This window comes from Daktulosphaira vitifoliae, unplaced genomic scaffold (assembly GCF_025091365.1).
Source record: "Daktulosphaira vitifoliae isolate Bord-2020 unplaced genomic scaffold, ASM2509136v1 Scaffold_3, whole genome shotgun sequence".
NCBI classification, from domain to species: domain Eukaryota; kingdom Metazoa; phylum Arthropoda; class Insecta; order Hemiptera; family Phylloxeridae; genus Daktulosphaira; species Daktulosphaira vitifoliae.
In genome coordinates this window covers 26,798,697-26,808,715 of record NW_026099574.1, presented here as the reverse complement: position 1 = coordinate 26,808,715, position 10,019 = coordinate 26,798,697, and the positions used below count along the sequence as shown (strand labels likewise).

Below are 10,019 nucleotides of genomic sequence, written 5' to 3'. Positions count from 1 at the left end.
TCGTTAACTAAATAGTAGTGACGTTTAACAAAAAATGTTATAATAGTTTGTTATTTATTATTGTACCTATCAACTCGTGTTGCATGGCAATTATTTACACAATTGACATTTAGACAATTATATTAATAGTTTGTAATTGAAATATAATAAATATACATATTTTATTTATTTAATTGATAAATGTTTGATATTGTTTAAGAGTTTTTTCTTGCAACATATCGGTAATAATTTGATGATTCACATATAAAATTTGCTTTTAATTTTCTACTTAACTGGTTAAAATTTCTTTTTAGTTTATACTATAAATATAATTAGTATTTTATTAAATGCTTTTGATGTAATTTGTTTCACGCATGTAATTTATTAAAATACACTTTTGTAAATTTAAGCTTTACATAATTTGAAATTAACACATAAAGTCTTATATTAATAAACAAAAATAGCTATGATAATATTTTCATTTACATGTTTTTTTTATGTTAAAAATCATTTTTACAGTTATATGTTCAACTTAGTCTGGACATAATGTTATAAATAAAATTAGTAAAAAAGATTTGATCGCCCAACGTGGGGCTCGAACCCACGACCCCGAGATTAAGAGTCTCGTGCTCTACCGACTGAGCTAGCCGGGCAGATGTAAATGAGATGAGTTGTAGTATTTCTAGATCCTTGTTTTCTAATTTATTTATTATGAAAATATTTCCCTATTGTAAAATAAATATTAATTTTTATACTGAATAATGTATTATTTTTTTTATAAACTATATTTTTACACAGTGTCCCTCTTGTTTAAACTTCTAATTAAATCCAAAAGTTACATTTTAAATATCGACTAGTCAAAATTTTTATTAGTCAATTTCTTGTAAACGGTATAAAAATAGCAATAGGTTTCTTTTTTTAAAAAGAATTTTTTTTTACATCAATTCATAATATCAAATAAATTGTATTCAGTAAATTTTTATGGAAAAATCATTTAACAAAATATTCTATGTTTAGTTTAAGGATTTATAAAGTACACAACGCTCTGTTAGGCTATATATTATGTATACTTATTAAATCATACTTTATTATATGAAGTAATTATATCAGCAAGTTATTGAAATATCACTGATTCATTACTTAACATAAAATTTAATAATTGTTTAAAGTATATTGATGTGTAGTAGGATTTACTTACGTCGGAAGATTTTATGAAAATGTTGTAAATTGAAACTAGCAAAATTAAAAAAATCCGAAAATATACTTAAAGAATATGAGTTTTTATGAAAATAATGTTTGTAAAGAAGTACAACGGCGAGTGGCTTTAAAATATTAACTATGAGGTTTTTAGTTTTTAAATAAAGAAAAAATTACAACAATGCGCGTGTAAAAAAAATTGTATCATGGATAATATCATCTAATTATATTAATATAATCGCATCACATCAAGAAATAAGGGAAGGGTGTTTATGAAATATTAGTTTAAGCGAAAAAAATATATTGTTTATTAATACAATTTGTAAATTTAATATTTTAAAGTGTCATTTGTTTTGAAATTCTGTACTGTTTAAGATAAGTATGATTGATGGTTTTGTGTTAAGTCTAAAGTGTTAAACATATTATTCGCGTTTTTTTACTTTCAATAGCATGTAAGGCAAGAAGCTTATTACTCTCCATATAATTTTATAGAGATCTTTTTATAGATAAAATAAATTCGATGTGTATAAATGAATCGCATCATAATTCATTCGAGTGTATCTTATTCAAATAACATTTTTTTCGAATATATAAATTCTTAATGCAAATTTATTCAATTCCGTTTTATTGTTTATTCATAAAATAAAATAAAAATTAAACACAAAAAATAATCCTGATAATTAATACATAGTTTTATAGTTTTATATTATGGGAAAACATAAAAAAATAATTTTTTTTCATATTTCAGTAAATTTAAATATTAATGTACTCTGAGTTATGGTAATGAAATATTTGTATTTGTTTAAAGAGTTTTGGTAAACATTACACGTATAAAAATGTTTTAACTATAATTTAGTATCATTTTACTATTTTGCTGGTTACTGAAATTGTAGATATAATACATTATATAATGTATTGTAAATCAAATCATTGTAAAATGGTAAAAGGATATAAGTCTTACTATGTCATAGCATAACGGATCTAAATTCAATTCTGTATTAAGATAAACTAGCTTAACTTGCTCGATAATGTAGTATCCTTCCGTTTTTTATCCTATATCACAAAAAGGCCGACAAAAATGGCGGCGGCATAATAGACATCGCATCAATAAGTACTCTAAGCAGATTGATTTTGTAACAACATTATGACTCGTCGATCACACGCGTTGATCCATTGTGATGATCAGTAAAATCATTTTTTATAAGATACTCTAGGCAAACATTGACTAGAATTCGTGGTCAAGGTCACTCCAATTAACCTTTATTTTCGTGTTCTTGTCTAAACATATTAAAATATTTTGAATACTATTGAAGGAATGATATTGAAAAATTAAAGCGAACTCAAGATGATTTATAGTCTGCAATGTTGTAATTTACGTTGAGTTGGTACACGTGTTTTGAGACCGATGTGATTTAACGACTAAATAAACAATTTTATTTTAAAATAGATAAGAGTGATTTCAGACATCTAAAAATAGTAATTTCATCCAAAGATAAGAAAAGTGGTGATACATTATTTTGTGTCAAAGAACTTAATAAATTTCTAAAAAAATTTACCTTTTTTTAATAAATTTTACTGTAAATAAATTTTTATTAAAAAACTTGTATTTTGATCATTGACCTTTGAATAATAGATTTTGAATGCTGTTTAAAGAGTGATATAGGGCACAAGAGTGTTTTAATTGTTTTATTATTAACAAATAATGTTTAATTATACTAAGTTATTTAGCATAAAAATGTATTTAAAATATACATAAAATAAAAAAAGCTTGAATTGTATTAAGCCACACGTTTGTTTTTTAGGGACAGCTGTACATTTGTGGTATGTGATGATTACAAATTTATAATTTATTTGTAAATAAAAGACATTTTTTGTTTTTATGTGTAAAATATATCAAGATATTTTTCGATATGAAAATTACTTTTTTATTTCACAAGTTTATGTTCATGGAAGTATTGAATAAAAAGAAAATTTTATCAGAATTAATAATATTTGGTTACTTAACCATTAGTGTAATTATTAGTTGGTTGCTATCGTTAATACACGAACTAAAGTCGTAAAAATATAGATAAACGTAATTTTTTGTGGTACCACCCTATTCCATTTTGTGTTTTTGCTAAATATATTTCAGTAACTGACATCAAATAATATAAATAAATACTCCATAAATAGTATTTTGAATAAATCTTACTTACAAACAAATAATTGAAGAACCTAAGTAACAGTTTAAAGGGTTTAAAGCAAATTACATGGTAAAATATATGTGTCAGTAATCGAGTTGAAATATATAAACGACACATACGCTATGAGCAATAATTCACTAAATTAATTTAATTTAGACAGAGATTGATTAATGATTAATTTATTAATATATCCTGCACTATTCATGTTTTACGCTAGTTTTACGAGCCATTATTTGATTAATGCTGCGAGATTCCGATAGATATTATCTTGCAAAATTCATATGAATATCAAAAAATTATATTTTAATTTTTGTAGGGATTCAATTATGTATTTAGCTATTTTACAGCATAACAATCTATTTAGTTGCGCCATTCTTATGTTATACATTTACGCCATGTAGTCTATACGTTATTCGACGTACTCATTATATTCTAAAACTCTTGTATACTATTGTTTTTTATTTATTGCCTATTTTTTAAAATCAAAACACGTAAAGTATCTTAAAATTTGCCTGTGTATGGCCGCCTCGTTTTTCATCAATATATATATTTTTTTATAGCTTTAAAAATGCGCGCATGTTCTTGTGAACGATACACGTCAATAAAATTCAATACCAATGTAATTATGTCGAATAAGTTGATACATTAAAATGTTTGTCTTGTATTCAGAAAATATAAAAAAAAAATCCATTATACCTACTGAATTTTAAAAACAACTTAAATTTGGTAACAGCCTACAGATTTTATTTAAGTAGTTATTCAACGTTGAAATAAGGCGAAGTGATAGTAATTATTTAACTCTTAATGATCATGTTTTATCTTCTGTGAGAATTTCAAAACTAATATTCAAAAAACATCTGTAATCTTGCTAATAATCGCAAATTAAGAATACGAGTATAATTACAATAATAATGAGTAAATAATGTTTACTCATGTCTTAGACTGTATGACGATCCACACTCTGATTTAAAAGCAATTTGTATAACTGTATAAAATCGCCAAGTATGCGTAATATAATTAGTGTTCGCGAACCTATTTATTACATAACTAGCTAGGCACACATTACGAGACATAATTATATATTACACACAAGTGTATTAGTTGGCGTTCCTATATTTACTTAATGATTTTTTATTTTATTATGGAATATGAAAGTAAACTATAATTATTGAGACGAGTTTATTAAAATCGATTTGAGCTTATTATACCTACTTTATTATTTGATATTAACATAAAAAATATTACACTACGATATTTTTGCGTTCTAATAACCTCGACTTAATAGACTTAAATGTAAATAAAAATTAATAAGAATGTTATTAAGAATAACGACATCTAATTCTGAGTTCAACTTGATATCAGTTTTGTATTTATCTTTTTAATATTCTTATTGCCTTTAATAGATGGTGATGATGATTTAAACAATTTTATGAAAAAATTAAAAACTACCTGAAGTCACTATCTATAGTATTTTGTTTAAATAATGAAATAAGTTTGCAGCAAAACAAAACATTTTTTTAAAATATTTTTAACGCTGTGCTATTCATTTGAATATTAATGTATTGTAATCAAAAGTTTAAAGAATATTAAAGAGTTTGCCCACACATACTCATAAATTATAAAAATCTTCCATATCATTTTCTTTTCATTCGTTTAATCTACAATAGTAATTATTATGTTAGTAATAGCAAATTTTGATGCTCATCAGTAACGTTTACACCCGTTAAAGTCGCTAGACAGCGGCGCGACTTTGGCTAAAAACCTGTTGGCTCCCATAAGGTTTTTTTATCGGGCCAATCAATCAGCTCGAACTCGATATGGAAAATCGACTGGCGAGTGACTTGCGTATGTCTGTTTAATTTTTTTCCATACAAAGTATGTATGAGTAAAAATCCATTCAGTGACGAGTAAAACGAGTTATGGCCGCCGCTGTAGTGATGTAACTTTAAATATCTCGCGTGTGCCCAAAGAAACTGGTAGTCAGCGATGTGTACATTATTTAATATATTATTTTCCCCTTTCCTCAAACATCGAGTGTACCTACAATTTTAAATGTGGGCGGCGGCTCGCGTTTGTCATTTGAATAGTTTATTAATAATATTCAACGAGCTGGCGTAATAAATTTGTTTTTTATTTAAAATAGTAAATAAACAATGTGTCTGTGTGTCCCCTACTTTATAAACGGGTGACTATCACATTTCGTGAGTGTGAAGATATAAAAAATAATATCATATGAAAAAACTGTTATCCTCTCGGCTCTTTTCTGTTTGTATAATAATATTAAATGTCGTGTCATTCGTACTGCTCAATGCAATATCTAATTGCCTTCGAGCGTTACAATATTTAAACGAAACGTTACTTTGGAGAGAAGAAAAAATTTACCTCGTAATGTGTGTATACAACGAGCTGTAGGAGTCCGCGGATGTTTATGATGTGCTATCAGACCTCTGTTCGTCCATGAATATTTTAAGCTACACTTATTTGCGTTTATCTGTTTTTTTTATTGCGGTTTAGAATTACATTCAATTGCCATTAACTATAATACCGAAAGTTGTCATTGCGCTCATTTGTGTCACATATTATTACCATATGTCTTTATCTACAGTTATAAAATCGAATTTTATCAAGTTATAGTTGAACTGTCAAACTGTGTTCCGATTGTCGTTATGTTTACACTGTACAACGTACTTACATACTTAAAATATTTGGTCAACTTCGACCTTGTTTAAAACACTTTAAAGGTAGCTGAACATGGTTGGTGTTTAAGAATAATGGAATATTATTATTATATAAACAAGGTATTGTACCTATATTTTATTAGCGAATACACATTATTATACTGGTCTAAGGAGTTTGATAAAAATTCAATGTTCTGTTTACACAATGTACTGCTACTTGAATGTAAAACACGATTCTTGGTATGATCGATCACGAAAATTTGATTGTATAAAAAAAAAAATAAGTAGGTGCCATGAACTATTCATGAACGATGGTAGTAGACACTTGCATAAGGTTCAAGGCAGAACACGACGGACACGACCTGAACACCATAAATAAGTGTTTCGTTTGACTACTAATGTACTTTGACAGTGTTATAATATTTACACTCGTTTTTGTAGATTTGTTTTATCTGTGTGCTGTTTAAACCGTTTTTTGATATTTGGATGCGTCATAACTGTGCTTTAAAAAAGTAATAATAATAAGTTCCTGTAATACTTTCATTTGCTTACATATACTGCGTATTGTTTTTAAATATTTTTGACGAACATCACGGTCTGTGCATAAATTATCACTTGCTTATAAAGAAGACAATGACGATTTATCTACTGATTTTAGCAAAACTATCTGAACTAGAGGCTTCACTTTTGTTTCTCATGTTAATTTTTAAATAGGAAACCAAATGACATTAGAGACAGTCAACTACATAGATTATATTTTATGTACATTGGGATCGCCTTTGTTGCATTAAAAACGGTTAATTGCTGTAAACGGATGCAGTATAGACTAATTAGCAGTGGTTAACGCGTAAGAACTTTCATAGATTACTTGTCGCACAGCACACTAAAAACTGTTAAAAATTACTAGGCTTGGCGACGCTAATGAAGTTTGTACGCTTTGTTATTGTATTTGAATAATATCGTGTGCGCCGAAACAATATACGTGTAGTGTAATAAATAGTATTGTTAACTTTTTTACTAGGCCGTGCGTGATACTGAGTACACAGTGTGTCAATATACAACGTGTCCGATAATATTTACTTAATAGCCGTGCGCGCGTAGACGTTTGAACTTGTCGAGCAAAGATATTAATAAAGAGATAAACATTCTTATTAAGTTGTTGTTGTTGTAACGTCCTACCGAAGAATCCTTAATTTCTGGGTTAGACACAACTGACCCCAACGTCGAGGGTGCTGACAGTAGTGTTCAAGTACGATACTTTCACGTTTATTTTATCAATTAGTTTGTTCTACTGACACACTACACGATGTTATGCTGAATTATTTATTTTTTTTACCTAATTGTTTAAGAGAAGTTTTGATTTGGGTAGTGTTACTCGACAGTAAGCGAACGTGCACGAGTAAGAATATGATTATTTTGTTGTAAAACCTTGATAGTCATAATTTTAAAGAAGAAAAAATTTTAATGTAAAATTTAACTTGATTAAAATAATCACAACTTACCGACAAAGTGAGCAATATATATGGATGATTCGAGGCACAAATAGACTTCAAATAAGATTGACCTCTAGACTGTAAAATCTGTAATTACTAACTTTTAAGAATTTTTATTCTTAGTGGTTTTCTGCACTAGGTGGTAATAAAATAACGCGATTAGATAGCAATGGTGTTACTGTACTGGTCACTTAATCGTGAAAAATGTTTTGTTACGGTTGATCGATGAAAATTCTTTTGCATTGCACTGAATAATAAGAATAATCATTGAGATATGGTTGTGGTGTTGGTATGAGGCGCTAGTAATGGTGATATCCAAGTAATGTTCCTGAACGCGACGTAGACGTGGTGTATAATCGATTAACTGGTATAGGTGATATCGATATAAAAACGTTACAGCATAAGTGCTTATGGTTGGACTTAAGGGAGACCGTGACATCCATTTAGAAGTAAAAAAAACTGGAAACAATAGGAGACATAACAAGAAATTTAAAAAAATAGGAAGACGTTCTCTTTTCTTTGTAGTTCGAATCCGAAACTAATACAAACTGTTGCTAAAGTAGAACAAGGCTAAATACGCCAAGTGCATTATAATACACATTTTCCTCCTATTTCGAAAATTTCATTCATCTTTTTTTTTACGGTATTATTTTAAACGTACTCTAACTCATTCACTTCTGTATAATTTCCTGTTTATAAACGTGCCTTCACGTTTCTTGTCGTTTTTATTCCAGAGCAATAATTAAAGAGTATGGAAAATGAGTGCCTTGATGTCCCGAGTTCCTTTTTAAGTCTCTCCCATTAAATACATTACCTCTAAGTACAAATGCTAAAATACTGTTTTTAAATAATTATTTTCGTTTTACTTGACGAGGTAACCAGTACTCAATCCTTGTGAAGTAAACCGAATTTCAGACCTATTCGACTGTATCGTCGCCGGCTTGTCAAAGCCTCTAATTGAAACGTACAACAAAAATAATATGGTTCTTATAAATCAAGACGGAGAAAGAGTTACATTTACTTGTGTGAAGATTTAATTTTGTTAAATATTGACCGACCACGTGAACTCTCCTACGAATCTCTTGGTTTAGGATATAGTTTGGCCGTCTTCGTTTTCTACATTTTTACTTTCAAGATGATTTAACATGAGTTTTTTCTTTCACGTTACTCTAACTGTCGTACTTAGTCATATTTTATGTTTAGTGAAATTATAGTATGCCTATAGTGTGACAGAATAACCACATTATGCGACTTACTTCAAAAAAATTGAGTATTCATGTTTACATTATTCAGTTATGCGTTCTGTGAAATTCTTGTTGCAAATGAACAAACACAGAGCGATTCGGCATTCGTTTACCCGTAAGTATTTAATCAAAACTTTGAATTCTTACCATGGGTTAAACTATTGTTTTACTTTTCAGCACTCGTTTGGAATTTAATTACAGTGGAACTTCATACATGCGGTAGGTACACATACAGTGGTAATATTAAGAGAATTTGATTCGTGTGCACGAGATACGCCTATTACATAGTTTTGTAAGGGTGAAAGAACAAAAAAAGGTAGTAATACGATTGACGGGGTCACCACTTTTCCCCTCGCACTCTTTAAAATATCATATACAAAGAGTTACATGTCTATATTTCTACATTGAAAATGAAACGGACACGACGTATTCTTTGTGAACGAGTATGAACAAACTCACTCGAGTTCTCTAAGCTTAAATATATTATATATATAAAAAAAAAAACGTTAATAATCCGGGCAACATAGTTGAAATAACTATTTATAAAAAATTAAAAATTTCATAAGAATTGAATAGCAACACAGCTCATATACATTATTTCGATTCAAAAAGATACAAATAGAACTACAAATAGTTAACAAAAAGAAAAAGTACACGATTTTAATGAAAATTTCTTTACAAATTTAAACGTCATTGTTTAACCGAAGACAAATTATACCTGTTACTTAATAATTGCTGAGCGAACATGAAATTGTAGATTTTAAACGCCTTCATCACTTATGATGTGCAATATTAAAGTAAACTCTTAAAAACAGATCTAAAAAGATTGAACCATTTCTGTTAAAAAAAAGTTGCCTAAAATGTTGCTGCCGTACATATTTATGGGTTTCTTTCAGAAAAAAGTAGAGCTACACATTTCATTTATTAATAGAAGAATTCCCTGTAGTCATATAATACGCTGAGTGAGAGATACAGTCATAAACTTTTAAACAATACTATAAAATGAAAACGATGTATATAGTTTTCTTAAAAGCTTGGCTAGTGACAAGGTAAGCAATTCGCAGTGAAATTGATGATTAAAAGTCTCGTCTGTATCGAGTTATTTAAATAAAAAATGCGTCCGCATTAACAACCTTACTAATTAGGGTGCCCACATATGATACATGTCCATTCATATAAAAAATATATAATTTTAATAACGGTTTGACTCGTACTAAGCTTTTTAAAAAAAAAAAAGTTAATGGT

At 28.2% G+C, this 10,019-nt stretch overlaps 1 non-coding gene across 1 annotated transcript; it reads right to left on the bottom strand.

Annotated features, from left to right (window-relative positions):
* Nucleotides 1-559: 559 nt before the first annotated feature.
* Trnak-cuu (transfer RNA lysine (anticodon CUU)) lies at nt 560-632 on the bottom strand. Its single transcript has one exon. It is a non-coding gene; the product is annotated as a tRNA-Lys (tRNA).
* Nucleotides 633-10,019: the final 9,387 nt, after the last annotated feature.